General features: G+C 41.9%; 1 long non-coding RNA gene across 1 annotated transcript in view; it reads right to left on the reverse strand.

Moving 5' to 3' along the window:
• Positions 1-635: 635 nt before the first annotated feature.
• Positions 636-19041, reverse strand: part of LOC122561341 (uncharacterized) — a 69680-nt gene continuing 51274 nt past the window's right edge. Inside the window, exon 3 of the long non-coding RNA XR_015760868.1 lies at positions 636-728. This is a non-coding gene — a long non-coding RNA (uncharacterized LOC122561341). The remainder of the gene's footprint in view (positions 729-19041) is intronic.

The following is a 19041-nucleotide window of genomic DNA, read 5'->3' on the forward strand; positions in this document are numbered from 1 at the left end:
AGGGAGATCCATTGGAGCAAGCGTTGAGCTGAAATCTCCCGGCTTCTGATCTGGTTTCCATGTTGAGAGTTCACAGCCTCAAGTTTCCTCACTTGGAGGTAGGAGAGGAGACTGCACATGAGTGAGGTGAGAATGTGCCCTTCATGATGTTGTTGACAAGTAATAATCCCCCTCACCAGGTGACTCACTGCTGCCTCCTTGATGTTTGTCAGATCGGTCAGAAAATACCTTGCCTGAGTTCCCATGTGACTCTGCCCCAAATGTCCCCAAAGCCAACATCATTCATGCCCCTTTAAGATTCTACCCATTCTTCCTCATGGTAAAGATACATAAACTATCAAAAAAACTTTCAACTGGATTGAAATACTTCATGTTAAGGCATCAATGGCTGTGATTGTGCAAATCTCATTGTTCACTCACAGTCAAACTGCAACTCTGTTGCCATCATCATGAGGGTCTTGACGGGGCTGAACTGATGTTCAATACGAAAAGAATTTTGGATTGACAGGTGGGTAGAATTTGAAAATTGACATTTCAGGCAAAAGCCCTTCATCAGGAAATTCCTGATGAAGGGCTTTTGCCCGAAACGTCGATTTTCCTGCTCCTCGGATGCTGCCTGACCTGTTGTGCTTTTCCAGCACCACTCTAATCTTGAATCTAATCTCCAGCATTTGCAGTACCCACTTCTGCCTAAGTGGGTGGAATTGGCAATACTGATTATTTTCTCTCTAGAGAAAAAGAGACAAGTTAATGTTTATCATTATATTGAACCTAGATGTCATAAAGATGTGCAGTTGGAGCATGGAAAATTTTTAACTCTTACAGTCTGGAGTTGGTACCATTTCTACCTACAAATGATTTTTTAAATGCTGTACCCATTTAAAATCAGGCAGAAATACCAAGTGGATGATCTGTCACAACCTCCTCACGAGATTCCCAGCATCACAGATACCAGCCTTTAGCCAATTCATTTCATTCCACATGAATTAGAATTTATTTTATTGTCACATGAGCACAGTGAAATATATGCAAGTCGCCACTGATAGTGCCATCTTAGGTACAGATTCTTCAGTACAAATTCTTAGGGAAAAAAAGTTAGAAAAATAAAGAAATAGAAAGTCCAGTGTTACAGATCACAGTAATAAATTACAAAAATAAATAAATATAATGTTAAAAATAACAGTCCTTCCAACCCACGCAGAGCTTTGACTCCAGACAGTGCTGGGCTTTACCTCAAGGCTGGAAGACTGTTCTGGAATAACCTTAAGGTGAGCAGTCCAAGCTGAGGCCACTCCAGGCTGCTGAGAGACTGTGACACCAGGCCAAAAGACTGCAAGACTGTGTCTGTGCAGAGGCAAGGAGTCTGAGTCCATGCTGACACCAGGAAGTCAAGTACATGCTGAGGCTGAGTGTTCAGGACATCGCTGAGAAGAAAGAAGATCAAAAAGCACAGAAGGGAAAAAGAGAAAGTAAAGAAATGGACAGAGTGGACAAGCTCTAGCTGAAAGGTCCTACTCGGCGGCATCTTGGAAGAGCTCTTGAAATGTTGTAACTTTCAAGGCCACGAGCTGGAATGCGAGATGAGTGTAGGGAGGTTGGTGCAAATTCAATGGGCCTTATCTCTGTTGCATGACTCTGTGACTCTATGATAACTTTCTATTATCATGAATTCAGAATTTGCAGAACGGGGTTAGATGAAAGTCTCTACGCAAGGCGCCATACAGCTGTCTGAGTGCCAGATATTCCCTAACACTTCAAACAAGCTGAAGGTGGTGTTGAACTTCAGAGAAACTAAATGGTAGTGGGTTAATTGAAGCCGGAAGTCTAATAATGGGAGGATAGATATTTGTGTGCTGTTTGTTTTAGTGCCTTGTCCCACTAGGGTGGATGCTAGGGAGTCAAATCTGGAACCTCCTTGATCTTTATGGATCAGTTCCATACCTTCACCAAATGAAAGATGTGATGAGTTAAAGAGAAGTCTGAACATTCTCACAAGCAATTCAATTAAATCAGATTTCTTTTTCAAATTTGAAGAGTCCAGAACTAGAGGGCATAGATTTAGGGTGAGAGGGGAAAGATATAAAAAAGACCTAAGGGGCAACTTTTTCATGCAGAGGATTGTGCATGTATAGAATGAGCTGCCAGAGGAAGTAGTGGAGACTGGTACAATTGCAGCATTTATAAGGCATCTGGATGGGTATATGAATAGGAAGGGTTGAGAGGGATATGGGCCATGTGCTAGCAAATGGTACTCGATTAGGTTAGGCTATCTAGTCGGCATGGACGTGTTGGCCCGAACGATCTGTTTCCATGATGTGCATCTCTATGGCTCTAAGAGATGGCTGAAAGTGCTGGATACTACAAAGGCTTCAGCTCCTGACAACACTTCAACAACGTGACTGAGGATCTGTGCTCTAGAACTGGTTGTGTCTGTAGTCAAGCTGATCCAGTACAGCTATAGTACTTGCATTGATTTGGTAGTGTGGAAAATTGACCTCTACACACAAGAGCAGGACAAATTTAGCCTGTCTATTCATACCCCCATCTGCTATTACATTTATAAATTTTACTTATTCAGCAAGAATTCTGCTCAGTGATGCCCAGTTTGGGCTCTGCCAGGGTCACTCAGCTCCTGACCTCAATACAGCCTCAGTTCAAACATGGACAAAAGAGCTGAATTCCAGAGGTGATGTGAGAGTGACAGCCCTTGACATCAGGGCTGCATTTGACCAAGTGTGGCATCAAGGAGCCCTGGCAAAACTGCAATCAATGGGTACAGGGGAGCAAATTCTAGTTGGAGTCATACCTGGCACTTAAGAAGATGGTTATGGTTGTTGGAGGTCAGCCATCTCAGGTCCAGAACATCTTTGCAGGAGTTCCTCAAGGTAGTGTCCTAGGCCCAAGCATCTACAATTACTTCATCAATGACCTTCCCTCCATCATGAGGTCAGAAGTGGGAATGTTCACTGATGATTGCGCAATGTTCAGTACTATTTGCAACTGCTCAGGTACTGAAGCAGTCCATGTTGTTATGTAGCAAGATCCCAAATAATATCAAGTCTTAGGATGGTAAGTGGCAAACATCATTTGCAACCATAAGAGAAAGAATCAAACCATTGCTCCTTGACATTCAATGGCATCACAATCACTGAATCCCCCACTATCAACATCCTGAGAGGCATACAATTGAGGAGGAAATGAATTGGACTCACCACATAAATACCTTGACTATAAGAGTGGAACAGAGGGGAGGAATTCTGAAACATATAATGCACCTCCCAAACTCTAAGGCATTTCCAGTATCTTCGAGGCACAAGTCATGATGAAATATGCCCCACTTGCCTGGATGGGTGCAGCTCGAACAACACACTACCAGGATAAAGCAGCCATCTTGATTAGCACCACATCCACAAACATTCACTTCCTCCACCACCAACACTCAGTAACAGCAGTGTGTACTAGGTACAAGATCCACAGCAGAAATTCATCAAAGAACTTCAGACAGTACCTTCCAAACCCATGACCATTTCCATGTAGAAGGACAAAGGGAGCAGATACATCGGAACACCAGACCTGCAAGTTCCCCTTCAAGCCCCTCCTCTTAGATATGTATTCCTGCTTCACTGTGTTACGACATGAAGTCAGGCAGTTGAATCAAATCGGCCTTCCTACCTCTATATTCACAACATAGTAAAATTAATACCTTCAATGACCCACAAAGTTGACCCTAATGGCTTCTAACCATACTTCTTCAATAACTAATCACAGACTTTGTGAATAATAAATTCTAAACACCGAATTTGTAGCTTAAATAGTTGACTATTTATTAATAATGTTGTAACTTTAGCAGATCAAAATAAAACAACAAAGTAATCTAATTGATGTATATGATTTAGCCTTGGTTTTCAACGCCATTCACACAAAAGATAGGCGAACAAACAGAGGAAGGGATAAATCAAAGTGGCGGCACGGTGGGCACAGTGGTTAGCACTGCTGCCTCACAGCACCAGAGACCCGGGTTCAACTCCTCCCTCAGGCGACTGACTGTGTGGAGTTTGCACATTCTCCCCGTGTCTGCGTGGGTTTGCTCCGGTTTCCTCCCACAGTCCAAAAATGTACAGGTGAGGTGAATTGGCCATGCTAAATTGCCCGTAGTGTTAGATGAAGGGGTAAATGTAGGGGAATGGGTCTGGGTGGATTGTGCTTCGGTGGGTCGGTGTGGACTTGTTGGGCCGAAGGGCCTGTTTCCACACTGTAAAGTAATCTAATCTAACAAAACTGTTTGTTCCACAGGCACGTCTGATTGTTTCCTGGTTCATTGTGAAAAGAAGATTTGCTGCCAGACCTTCTAAGTTTCTCTGGCAATTTCTGTTTTTAGTTCAGATTTCCATCATCTGCAAAACTTTTCAGGTTTTTTTGAGTGCTTAACTCACTGTGACATCCCTTCCAAGTACACCCAGCTGGAAGAAATCCTGCTGAACAGTTGTCAAGGAGGGCTATTGGACTATCAAAGCATTAACTGTGTCTCTGTCTCTGTCTCTCTCTCTCTCGCTCTATAAAGGTGCTGCCAGACCTGCTGAGTTTCACCCAACAGATCCTGTTTTTGTTTGTGACTTTAGGATAATGATTGCTTCCCCCCCCTGTAGCATGTTACAAAGTTTGTGAGAGTTAATTACATTTAATTGGCATTTTCAACTGGTCCAGGCATTTTTCATTATATTAGAAGTTTATTGTTATTTCCAAAATTGAATTAACTCCTAAATCTCTGGATGGATAAAATCAAAATTCTGATTTTATCCATCCAGAGATGGATAAACTATCTGCAGTATGATTCCCATCAGTACTGGGCTGTGAGATGAGAGGTGATCTGCAGAACATTAGATATTATTCTGCTTATTTTGAGAACTTGAGTTCTAAAGTGGAGGAAAATTGATTTTGAAATTTTAGTTCTGTGAAAATGTGACCAGTTTTAAGGTCAGAAAGTCATTTTGAAAATTGAGTTCAATGTAGCTTTTACAAAAAGTCTTGTGATATCAACTAAATGACCAGCAAGTCAGCTAGAGAAATATTTGTGACCGTTTGCTGATTTGAGTTTTGTGATCTCTCTTGCAAGAGAGAGGGAGATGGAGCCAGAAGCAGGCTGGTGTGGGAGAAGAGGCCCACAGTGGTAGAGATGCTTTTAGTAGCAGTCTCCACACAGTCAGGGATGGGGAGAAGACCCAAGCTCCTTAGAGTACAGTGAGGAGAAAGCTCCAGAAGCAGAATGTCAGGAGGGTGTCAGTGAGGAAAGCATCCGACAAATCATTTGAAGATGTGCATATATCTAACCCCACTTACATCATAGTGAATTAATTGCTTGTTTTAAGTCTCTCAGGGAAGGATATTAACTGACAAAAATAGCATCTGGTGAATGCACAGAAATTTGCTTGAGGGAAATTGGTTATCGCTTGTCAGCAGAGTGAGAAAGTCTGGCACAGTGTTATGGGTGACTCGTCGCTGAGGGTTAAATGTCTGCAGGAGTACTGTCAGGGTAAAAGGAATAACTCTTTTTGATGTTTGCACAAAGGTTTTTAAAAATATATATAATCCTGTATGGGATGTGGACATCACTAGCACGGCCAGTATTTGTTGCCCATTCCTGGTTGGCTTCGAACTCTAGACCATTTCAGAGGGCAGTTAAGAGTCAACTGTATTGTTGTGGTGTGAAGTCACGTATAGGCCAGACCAGGTAAGGGTAGCAGATTCTTTTCCCTAAGAGGCATTAATGAACCTGATGGGGTTTTCAACAACTGACATTGACCTAACCCAAAGTACACCTGTGGTGGGCCTCCAAATCCTACCCTCCTTAATTGTGAGGTCATCCAATAACTCTTGCTTGTTTTCATACCAAGTCCTGTTTATCCATCAATATTGTCAGCCCCTTATAAACAAATCTTCAATCTTAAAATTCTCAATTCAGTTTCAAATTCCTTGCCACTCCACTCCCAATCGCTGACCTTACATGAAGTTTGGAATTCACTCCTTAACTCTCTTCCTGTCTTGCTGGCACTCTTAAGAAATTGATTTTGGTCATCTGCCATTACATCTCCTTTTGTTGCGTGGTGACAAATTATGGTTGATCATATTTTTGTGACGAATCTTCAAATATTTCAATAGACTAGGATATGTGACCAGTGGTGCGCCGCAAGGATTGGTGCTGGGTCCACTGCTATTCATTATTTATACAAACAATTCAGATAACTATATAGAAGGCATAGTTAGTAAGGTTGTGGATGACACCTAAATTGGTGATATCGTGTACAGTGAAGAAGGTTATCTAAGAGTACAGTGGGATCTTGATGAACTGGGCCAGTGGGCTTAGGAATGGCAGGTGGAGTTTAATTCAGATAAATTAGAGGTGTGCACTTTGGTAATACTTACACCTTTCCTGATGAAGGGCTCTGGCCCGAAACATCGATTTTCCTGCTCCTTGGATGCTGCTTGACCCTCTGTGCTTTTCCAGCAACATTCTCTCAACTCTGATCTCCAGCAACTGCAGACCTCACTGTCTCCTAATACTTACACAGTTAATGGTAGGGCCCTAAGGAGCATTGTCAAACAGAGAAACCTAGGGGTACAGGTAAATAGTTCCTTGAAAGTGGCATCACAGGTAGATAGGGTGGTGAAGAAAGTATTTGATACACCTGCCTTCATTGGTCAGAGCATTGAGTACAAGACTCAGGATGTCATATTACAGCTGTAATCAACATTGGTAAGGCCACATTTAGAGTATGGAGTACAATTCTGGGCACCCTGCTATAGAAAGGATGTAATTAAACTGGAAAGGGTGCAAAAACGATTTACCAGGATGCTACCAAAGCTGGATGGTTTGAGTTATAAGGATAGGCTGGGAACATTCCTTTCCTAGAGCAAAGGAGATTGATGGGTGACTTTATAGAGGGGCATAGATAAGGTAAACAGGCAAGGTCTCTCCCCAAGGTAGAGGAGTCCAAAACTGTAGGACATAGGTTTAAGGTGAGAGGAGGAAAATTTAAAAGGGTTCTCAAGGGCAACTTTTTCACACAGAGAGGGGTGCATATATGGAACAAGCTGCCAGAGGAAGTGGTCGAGGTGAGTATAATTACAACATTTAAAAGACATCTGGACAGGTACAGGTATAGGAAATGCTTAGAGGGATTAAGAACCAAATGCAGGGAAATGGGACTAGTTTTGTTCAGGAAACTTGGTCAGTATGGATGACTTGAGCCGAAGGGTCTATTGACTCTATATCTGCAATGTAAATGTATTTTATTGATATTATCATTGGATTCTTGTGTTTTATGAGAATTGGGGAGGCTTGACTCTCCAACTTGATTGCAGTGATGGCAGGAAGTGGGTTCAAATAGGGTTCAGTGGTATAGAGGTCAGATTTCTCTTAGTGTTGTTTCTCTGAGACCTCTTCTGACAACATAAACTGTTTTTGTGGCATGTAGCAAATTGTTTTCACACAGCAACTTGGAATCGTAAGGCCTGGCTGTTGTAGAAATTTCTATATTTATACATGGTAATCCTTTCCTATAAAACACTCTTGGTCTCTGATATAATGTGCAGTATTCTGGCTTCCTGTTTATTAAAGAATGTACACAAAGTCTTAATTTAGCTGTCTTTCCTTGAAAGTTGGTTTCAAGGTAAGTCCTGAATGAAATATTGGAATGAAGGGTTGTGGGTTTCGGTTTTAAACACACTTTTAAAAAATGGACTTCACTGATATTTGGAATCGTACAATCCCTACAGTGTGGAAACAAGCCTTTCGGCCCAACAAGTCCATACCAACCCTCTGAAGAGTAACCCACCCAGACTCATTCCCCTACCCTATTACTCTATATTTCCCCTAACTAATGCGCCTAACCTACATTCCTGAACACTATGGGCAATTTAGCTTGGCCAACCAACCTAACCTGCACATCTTTGGACTTGTGGGAGGAAACCAGAGCACCCAGAGGAAATCCACACAGATACAGGGAGGATGTGCAAACTCTACACACGGTCACCCGAGGCTGGAATTGAACCCAGGTCCCTGGTGCTATGAGGCAGCAGTGCTAACCACTGAGCCACCGTGTTGTCCCATTCACTTCCATGGAATCCTTGTCTTCTTAATTTAAAAAAGATACTACATTGCATGCAATTAGCCAAAACACATGTTGGCTTTTATCAAGTTCGCAAAAGGAGTGTGTTCCATGCTCGAAGGGATTTACAAGAGGAGAATTTGGTTTCTATTGCAAATGGAGATCTGTTTCACTACTTTCTGACTGCACCCTACACCCTTTGTCACTTCCTGTGTAGCATTTTGGAACGTTACCATTGGTGAGGAGGGTGAATCCATTCCTGTCTTCATTCCTCATTTGGCTGAAACGATATTGTGTTCTTTCTAGCACAAGGCTGTTTCTCTTGCTAATTAAAATGGAGTTACCTAATTTCCATTGTACCGCTAAGGACCAAAAGGTTTTCCATGAAAAAACAACTTTGTTCTTGGGATTTATAGATAGTAAATAATAAAGATGCAATGTCAAACTTACTCATACACAGATATTAAGTTAAAAAGGGGTAGTGTACAGAACAAAAATAATCATGAAAAGAGCATAGAGTTTAAGGTACTTAGGGTGCTTTTGTGGTGTAAGTTTTTAATGGGAGAGTACAGTTAGTTATTGGGGCCTGGAATCATGAGCAATGGTCTGATGTTTCTTATTCATCCCTGTTTTAACTGGGTATTTTTTCTTCTCGAGAGACAGAGAGTCTTGTCTAGCTGGTTTAAGTTCTGCAGGCAAAAGCCTTCTCACTCTCTCCCAAATGCAGCTGTTTGAAATATAAATAAAAACAGAAAGTGCTTGAGGTCTGATAGCATCTGTGGAGAGAGAAACATTTTGAGTCCAATATGACTTTTCTTCTGGATTTCTTGAAATGCAAGCTGGTCTGTGCGTTTCTGTGCTGGAGGTCAGTGTTTTCATCTCCAATGTGCAGGCATTCACATAAGGTGTAACATAAAAACAAGAGTTAAGTCTTTTCATGTCCCTGTCATTCACTCAGAGGAGTTGACTGGATTCTTTGTTTCGAATAAAATGTTCATTTCAATTCAGCTGTTATCTCCTCCACGTTGAAACTTGGCCAGTTGTGGTCAAGTGACATCTGTGACAATTTTAGGCCAGTTTTTTGGTTTCCTTTATAAAACTATTTCAGCTCATGAAAGTCCCGCTAATTAAATTGAATAATGAATTCAAAATTCAATTGTCTGCATTTTTACGTGATCAGGATAAGGAGGAGGAGGAAAGCTACAAGGCGGCAAATATTCTGTGCGCTCTGGAAGGTTTCCTTTAGAAAGGTTCGGCCTGACCAGTTGATCCGACACCAGGATTCCGAATTTACGGAACATTTGAGCAAGTGATGAGTTCATTCGTAGTCACACCCTTAAGATCTGGCTTTCTGTTGTAGCTGGGTCCTGAAGCATGGCTAAAGGGTCATTCAGCAAGTGAAGCGTTTTGGAGTACCTTTTAGGTACGACACAGTGTCAGGGGCTCGGAGGGTACAGTGGTAGTGTCCCTGCCTTTGTGCCAGGAGGTCTGCATTCAATGCTCCAGAGGTCTGTAGTAACATCCCTGAACAGGGTAATTTGAAGATAACTTTATAGGTCTGTAACAGACTTTGGGTTCCATGCTTTTGAGGATTTTTTTGCCAGTTTCTAAACACAATCCAGGAAGAGCTTTCGCTGAGACTGAGAATCAGCTGGACAGCATTGTTAGAGTTATTGATGTTTTCTGCCTCATTGCTGTTCAGCTTTTCAATGTTAACATGCCTTGACCAGGTTTCCCTGACTGTTAGAAAACCTAGGAGTTTTACTGAGGTGAGGACTTGGTCAATCCAGGAAAGGTGTGCCTTTGTGTTGTAAAGACTGTATTTTTTAATATACTTTTGATTGTGGACTGAATTTGGAAATGGGACTGAAATGTTTTCAACACCAATGATTGTTGAAGGATTTCCACCTTTTTAAAAACAAGTTACCTTCTGACACTCAATGTAATTGCTGTTTGCTCAGTGGTTTGTTCAAAGACTATGGTTTGGGTGTGGGGGGAGGGGGTCTAATTACAGGTGGACTGGAGCCAAGGATGTTTACGAAGGGAGTTTCACCTGGCAACAAGTAGCTGATTGGTCTGTGATATGGTGATCAGCTGTTAGTGACAAAGGCCTTTTGCCCACAGGCAGCTGACGAGGGAGAGGCAGTTTTTATGTGCAAGCAACCCAGAACCCCAAGTTCTGGAGACAAAGGTTCAAATCCCACCATTACAGATGACAAAATTTGAATTCAATAAAAATAAAGCTACCCTAATGCCAACTGTGTAACCAGGGACCATTGAACAGCCTTCCCAATCTTTCCCTCCACCCAGAACACACCTTTTTTTGTCTCTGGTTGTCAATTGTCATAAAAATCCATCTACTTCACTAATGTCCTTCAGAGAAGGAAATCTGCCATCCTAATCTGGTTTGTGTCTCCAGACCCACAGCAAAGTGGTTGATTTTTATCTACTCTCTGGATAATAATTGTAAGCCAAGCTAACAGTGCTTATATTCTGTGAATGATTTGCTTTTTTCGAAAAACGCATCTTGTGGACATGAATGTTTGAGGGAGAAGCCATCAGACCCCTAAAGGGAAGGAGCCGTCCCTTTTCTCCCCGGTAAAATCCACCTCAAGCCTGAAGAAAGCCAGTTTATTCTTCCCTCACCCGTTACTGAAAGCTGTGGTTCTTAACCAATAAGTCAGAAACATTAACAGTTGTGAACCAGTTACATCTGTCTCCTGCAAACAAGTGCAAGGACCTGAAAAAGGAGATTGAGGAGCAGCAAGTCGTGACAAGCTAAAACGATCATGGGACAGGAACCATTGAACAGCCTTCTGAGTCTTTCCCTCCGCCCAGAACACCCCCTTTTTTGTCTCTGTCTGTACGTATATCTGTGTGGGCGGTTTAGAAGGGAGTTAGAGTTATAACCAATAAGAGTTATCTGTCAACAGTTCATAATTATTTATCTGAGCTAGAATCTATTTGTTTTAAGTGAACAGAAATGCTTGTTAAATCCAGAAACTGGGCCTAATTCTCTAATATTCTGATAAAGAGTCATCTGGACTCGAAATATTTGCTTGCTGTCTCTCTCTCTCGCTCTCTCCTCATAGGTGCTGCCTGACCCACTATGATTTCCAGCATTTTTTTGTTTTCAGTTCAGATTCCAGCATCTGCAGTAATTCACTCTTTCTCTGATTAATGATCTGTGCTGACGTGCAGATAATCTCACAGAAGAACTAAATAGGGCTAGAATTGTTATTGGAGGTTTAGATGAAGCATGGTCAAACCATTTTCTTTCAAGAAGTGACATAAAATAACAAAGGTATTTCAACCAACCAGACAAGCCGAGGTCAGGAAGTAAGATTAACCGGTGATTCAGAGTGACAAAAACAGCCAACACAGTGAAGTATGTTATGTTTAAAAGGAGAGAGGTTGCTGTGAAAAAGGAGGGGGAGGGCATCAATTGCCCAAGCCTAACTATAATTATTGCAGGGATAATCCAGACATGATGTTTAAAAAATTATTCATTAACAGGATGTGGCCATTGCCAGCTAGGTCAATATTTCCCTCATTGCCTTGCTCAGTCATTGCAGAGGGCAGTTCAGAACCTTCTACATCACAGTTACTCTGCCAAAGAGGCTGAATGTCACTTTTAGAGATGAAGATTCTTTCCAAGCTATGTCAACATGAGGTTTCGAAATAATAAGGTCACAAGAGAAGCCCTAAAAAGATGCAAGATCCATGAAATCCATTCCCATATCAATGATGTGGGAATGTCTTTCTTTGACAAGACCAAGAAACCAAGTGAAAATTATGTAAGTTTAGATACACTGGTAGAAGGAAACAAAAGACATACTTTTACTTGGATAAAAATGCATCAGTTTTGGCTCTTTTCAATACTGAACTGTAGTCCAAAAAGAGTTCTCTTCAGCCATAATACATAAAACCACATAGGTCAAGAGGTATACAATTTAAGGTCATGGTCTGACTTCTATAGCTTCAGCAAGATGGCCTAGTCAATACTTTGGAGAATGGGTCCTGGATTGGGTCTCATCTGCAGTTTGCCATTTGTGACAACCCAGTAGAATTGAAACAGTGCCTCCAATGGCCCCTCTTTGAGGAAGATACAGGGAAATGCAGGGCTTGTTTTGCCCAATGCTGTGATTATTCAGATAGGATGTGAATACAAAATTCACATAATTCCCACGTGAATCTGAACAGATGTGGTCCGCTGTCAAATTCCTAGTCCTGAGTCTTCCATGCATTTTTAAAAAGGTATTCTTTAGTTCCTTGAATGCTTGTTTAGGGCAATTTATAGCATAGCACCTTACATGGTTTTTACAGAGTGTCAGTTCATTACGTGGGGAGCTAGTGATTTCAACAAGATAATACAATGGGAAGGAAGGAATAGAGATCCATTACACCACTCCCATGATGTATCTGGGAGTCTATGTGAAGGGCCTGAAAAGGGGTAAATGGTCTAGACAGGGGGGTGGTAAACTAAAAAAAAATCAACCTGAGCATTAGGGCAAAATAAATTTACAGAATGCAAATGCAATGACATCATGCTTCTGTGGCTTGACGTCAGCTAGATTATTATGCTGTCTGGCCACATGGGAGGTGCCTGAGGCTAGACGACAGTTAAAATGGTTCCATTTTTCCAGAAGGGTGGTTGAGATAACCGAGGGAATTATGGAGCAAAGAATCTCACATCACTGGTAGGAAAGTATTGGAGAAAATTCTGAAGGAGATAATTAATCTCCATTTGGAGAGACAAGGATTGATCAGGGACAGTCAGCATAGCTTTGTCAGAAGGACATGCTGGACAAATTTGATTGATGTTTTTGAGGGGTGACTTAAGTGTGTAGAGACAGCTGGTGGTGAGTTTATCCCAAGGGTCACCATGTCTCAGGTGTGGGGCAAGGTTGAAAGGCAGGATCTTCCTGGTGACTTCAGCTGGAGTGGGAATTGTAAATCTGATTCACTGATGCCATTTAGGGAAGGAAATCTGCCAGCCTTACTTGGTCTGGCCTACATGTGACTCCAAATCCATAGCAATTTGCTTTTGGGTGAGGCCACTTTTTGGAATACCTTGTTCAGTTCAGGTCTCTCTGCTATAGAAAAGGTGTTATTCAACTTGAAATGGTTCAGAAAGATTTATAAAGATGTTGCCAGGGTTGGAGGGTTTGAGCTATAGGGAGAGGCTGAATTGGCTGGGGCTATGTTCCCTGGAGCATCAGAGGCTGAGAGGTTTAGAAAATCATGAGGGGCAAGGATAGAGTAAATAGACAAGGCCAGGCGTCCTTTCAATATAAAGGAGAGAGCAACACAGAGACCGTTGCGGGACCGCGCAAGCTCAAGGTCCTCAAGGAAATTGAAAATTTCCAACCCAGTAACCGCAGCAGCGGCGAAGGGGAAATCGACCCAATGACCGCCATCCAAGACATCATGCCTGCACTCCAGGAGGCGAACGCGGGGCGACCAAAGCTACCCAATAGGTATGCTGGCTGGAGGGAATGGGAATTCGAAAAATGGCAAAAGCTGGAATGCCAAGGGGCAGGCATCCAGTACTTTAGAGATGACAAGATCTCTAATTCTTGGACAAAAGCTGGAGTACAACAAAAATCCTCTCGATTCATAAACAGCATGCTCTTGCGGTGTAACCTGTACCTGACAAGAACCACATTATCTAGAGGAAGGCCAAATCGAAACAAACTATGCCGAAGGTGTGAGATGGCAAACGAGACCTTATCACACATCTCAGGAAGCTGCCCATTCGTGAAAAATGCTCGCATAAAACGCCATATCGCTGACCAGTTGCAGAAACAAGTCAGTAAGTATGGCTGGACGTCGTATGTGGAGCCCAGGCTGTTTGCCAAAGACAGTTCTCTATGGAAGCCCGATCTCATATTTAGAAAAGACCAGAAGATCGCAGTTGTAGATGTCACAGTGCGATACAAAAATGATAGTAAAGCACTGAGAGGAGAAAGATTTAAAAGGGACCGAAGGGGCAACATTTTCATGCAAAGAGTGGTACGAGTATGGAATGAGCTGCCAGAGGAAGTGGTGGAGGCTGGTACAATTATAACATTTAAAAGACGTCTGGATGGGTATATGAAGAGGAAGGGTTTAGAGGGATATGGGCCAAGTGCTAGCAAATGGGACTAGATTAATTTAGGATATCTGGTCAGCAAGGACGAGTTGGACCGAAGGGTCTGTTTCTGTGCTGTACATCTTCATGACCCTATAATTAGGGACAGGCAATAAATGCTTGTCCAGATCTCATGAATTAATAGAAATAACTGCTACTTTGGTGTCAGGTTCAAGGTCTTTTGTAATGAAACACCTTGTTCCTCAGATAGTCAAAGGTTCTGACACTGTAGACTTTGTTGAATTTCATTTTGATTTCTGCCTTCCTTGACAGGAAATTCCGCAGCTAAGGGAAATGATTCACATTGTCCTGTGGTTCACTGTGAATCTCGATGTTCCACAGACAGCATTGTACATAGGGAGCAGATTGGTAAAGGACCTTTGTCTTTCAGCTGTTTAGTTGAAGGCCCATTCTCCTACATGTCTCTGTAAGTGTTTTGGAGATTGTCTTCTGTGCACAGACACTGTCATCTGCGCATGGCAGCTCAGACCACAGAGGGGTTGGAATAATCTTGGTTAATCGGTGGCCATTGGACAAAGACTTTGCTCCTTCAGGACCATGTTGTTGTGTAACAGCCACCCCACCTTGAAAGAGTCACACAAGCATCAAGATGACATTTGGTACCTGGAACATCAGGACTCTCATGGAGAACCCCAGCAATGAGAGGCCTGAACGTTGAGCCTCTCCCATAACCTGGAAATTCCGGCAGGACATCATTGCCATTATTGCCCTGAGTGAGATGCGACAGCAGGAGAAATTTGTTCAGTTTCAGTGAACGAGGTGGTGGCTACACCTTCTTCTGGAAGAGCACATCGGAGGAAGAATGCCAACTCCATGAGGCTGGGTTCACCAGAAATAATAAACTCAGTGACCATCTCAGTGGAGTATGTCACTCATACCAAGTATCAGGACTGTATGGTGATGACAGAAGTGGGGGAATCTGAGGCCAATCAAGTTTTCATCCTCACCAGAATGGGGTAGAACATTGTGCATCTTTCAACTGAGACAGAGAAAGATTTATTTTTTAAAAATAGCCACAAAATTACATTAAAACTGACCTCACTGCAAAGTATACTCTGTTGTCTGAATTGTGCTTCAGGACATCTTATGTTTATGAATGGTGTTATAACAATGTCAAAGCCAAGAAGGTAATGCCTTTGAGCTTGTATTAATGGCTTTCAAAATCTGAGGGTAGATTATAAAGTTAATATGTGATAATTAATTGACAGGAATAACCTATGAAAATACATTGTGCATTCTCTCTCTCACAGATTTTCACAGAATGTGGCCAGGCCACCTAACAACAGCTAACCAGTTCATTTACAGTCATCTGTAACTGAGCTGAGAGAGGGTTCAACAGGGGAGTTTGGGGAAGAACTGGAGAAGCAGGAATCAGGAACTTGCCCCACACTTTTTCTTTCTCTTTCTGTATTTTCTTTCTACATCATTGAAGTGTTTGGCTCTTTCTTAATGTTTTCCTTGCTTCCTGGTCAGGGTCAGGAATTGTCAGTTTGGAAACATATTGTCATTGACCAGTACCTTGCCAATCTGTGGGCCCAGAGTGAGGGTAGATCAATAACTCTCAATAACTTTTCTCACTCATGCAATTTGCTAAACCCTGCAGCATTGTCATCACATTGCAACAAGGGAGTGCCACATAAAGTATTCGGACTATTTTGAGCTGCTACATGTTGGCAGTGACTGGCTCAGCCACCCGTGCATTTATTAACTATCTCTCATGAATAAAAATAACTGGGTGAGGCCTTGGTAGAGGGCAAATTTCTCTTTGAGTTAATTTTTGTCCAAGCTCTTAAAATTGTTCCAAGCAGCAAAGAAGTATAACAGTTTCACACCAACAACTCGTATTTACACAGCACCTTTGGTGCAGTAAAAACAGCCCAGAGCACTTCACAGCAGGGGTAATGAGAAAGCAAGAAGCAGCAAGCCAAACAGACAGTGGCCGGATGTTCGTTCAAATAGCTTCTGGGTGGAGTCTTAAAAGCAGGTGAGAGAGGCAGAGGGTTGAGGAGAGAGTTTCAGAACTGACTTGACAGAATTATGGAGGGGATGAGGGATTTGAAGACATAGCTCTGTCCTCAAAGGTGGCTTTGCTTATTAAGGAGCTGTGAAAGACCTTGTATCTATAAAGCTACAATTTGGTGTTAAACAGAAAAGTTGCATAAAGAGCATAGCATCAAGAGTTGCTGCTAAAATAATCTAAGAAATGGGGGTGAGGGAGTGGAGAGCGCAATTAACATTAATTCAATAACCAAGATAAACGTGTGGGTTATCGGGAGGTAAACAGAAAGATCATAAAGCAGCACAAACCTACAGAAAACCCAGAAATGTTCAATTGCTGTATATGAACAATATCTCATGTGGAAACCTAAGACATGGGCTACCATTGATGTTAGAACCATTACTTATGTTGATATAATGTACTAAATTGGCATATGGAAAGGCAGAATAGAAATAAACTGTGTGACAAAGTTAATGTTGGATCCAATATTCCTCTATTCCTGATGAAGGGCTTTTGCCCGAAACGTCGATTTTCCTGCTCCTCGGATGCTGCCTGAACTGCTGTGTTTTTCCAGCACCACTCTAATCTAGACTCCGGTTTCCAGCATCTGCAGTCCTTGTTTTTACCTAGTTGGATCCAATAGTTGAGTACAGAGGTTTGGTAGAATATGGCTATGTTCACAGATTGAGAATTTGAATTTACTGATTTATTTCCAGATCGCCAAAGCTAAACATGACTGTAAAGATATTGGATTGTTGTAATTGGTTCATGAATGTCCTTAATGAGAGGATACCTGCAGCCTTCACCTGGTCTAGCCCACATGTGACTCCGGTCTCACATCAATATTGTTAACTGTGAAATGACTTGCAAAGATACTTAAATAAAACAAAGAACTGCAAATGCTGGAGATTGAAAACAAACAAAACTGCCGGAGGTGGAGGCAGATTCCATGAGAGATTTCAAAAGAGAACTTAGTACACATTTGAAAGGGCTATGGAGAGAGGGCTGGAGGATGGGACCAGTTGGGTTGCTCTTTCAGGAGCTGGTACAGACATAATGGGTTGAATGGCCTCCTTCAGTACTGTAAATTCTATGTATCTAAGATTGTTGAAATTAATGGAGCAACTTAGCAGGTCTGGCAGCATCTGTGGAGAGAAATTTGCCAAAGATCCTTAGACAGCACCTTCCAAACCCATGACCACTTCTATTTGGAATGACAGTGTAGTAGATACATGGGAACACTATCCCATGTAGATTCCACTCCAAGACACACACTATCCCAACTTGGAAATATATCTTCATTCCTTCACTGTTGCTGGGTCAAAATCCTGGAATTCCCTCCCTAGCAGCACTGAGAGTCTAAATACAGCACATGGACTGTACTGGTTCAAGGCAGCTCACTACAACTTCTTAAAGGCATGGTTTGGAGGTGCCGTTGTTGGACTGGACTGGATAAAGTTAAAAATCACACAACACCAGGTTATAGTCCAACAGGTTTATTTGCAGGCACTAGCTTTCAAAGCGCTGATGTCCAACCACCTGATGAAGAAGCAGTGGTTCAAAAGCTACTGCCTTCAAATAAACCTGTTAGACTATAACCTGGTGTTGTGTGATTTTTAACTTCTTAAGGGCAACTAGAGACATACAATAAATATTGGTCCAATCTGTGACACCTATGTCCCACATGTGAATAAAAAATACAGCGTTAATATTTCGAGTTCAGAATCATGAAGGGTCATTGGACCCATGTTGTTCACTCTGTTTCTCTCTCCACAGATCCTGTCAGACCTGCGGAGTTTCTCAGCAATCCCTGGTTGTGTTTATTATGAAGCCAATTATTTGCCCTATAAGGTGCCAAGGTTAGGGAGCCTTGGCACCTTATAGGACACATTAGGGAGATTTAAACAATCCTTGGATAAGCACATGGATGATGATGGGATAGTGTAGGGGGATGAGCTGAGAATAGTTCACAGGTCGACACAACATTGAGGGCTGAAGGGCCTGTTCTGTGCTGTATTGTTCTATGTTCTAAGGTAATTATGGATGGGCAGCAAATGCCAGATATGCTCAAGATAGAAAAATGTCTGTAAGTAGTCTCAGGTTTATGACATCAGTTGGCATTCTGCCTGTTGGCATATCACAACTGAATGTCACTTTTCTGAATAATACATTCATAAAATAATATATTCAAAGGTATTAGCCATTGTATCATATAAAACTGACTCACTTTCAACCAAGCCCTAAGTTCAGATGCACTTGAATTCTTTCACTTTTTCATTAAACTATCACGTAATTATTCAAAGGTGTGCCCCTTGGTTTTATTTAATTACATTTCCTGTGAGTATGTATCATTTTGTAGTAACAGGTCCCTTCTGTTGAGGCATGTTCTTTGATTTCATTATCATGGTTTAGTAAAATTTTAGAACTGTTTTATGAATCAATGTGCAAATATTTGGTGGATGATAATATCCAGATGGTAGGTGTCTTAGTGTGGGTTTGTTCATTCAGGTAAGGCCAGATCTCAACATGTTTCTTCAGTCTGTATTAACACTATATGCATGAGGACCTTACAGTTCACATCTCTATTTTAAGATCCTCTAGTTCCAGTCTCCCAGTAGAGTCTCTTGCAGGAATCATCAAGGCATATCTCACAGGCGCATGCAAACATAGAACATTACAGCGCAGTACAGGCCCTTCAGCCCTCAATGTTGTGCCAACCTGTGGAACCAATCTGAAGTTCATCTATCCGACAGTATTCCATTTTCATCTATATGTATGTCCAA

The sequence above is a fragment of the Chiloscyllium plagiosum genome, unplaced genomic scaffold, assembly GCF_037043375.1.
Source record: "Chiloscyllium plagiosum isolate Xiang-an unplaced genomic scaffold, Cpla_swu_hap1 HiC_scaffold_22, whole genome shotgun sequence".
Taxonomy (NCBI): Eukaryota; Metazoa; Chordata; class Chondrichthyes; order Orectolobiformes; family Hemiscylliidae; genus Chiloscyllium; species Chiloscyllium plagiosum.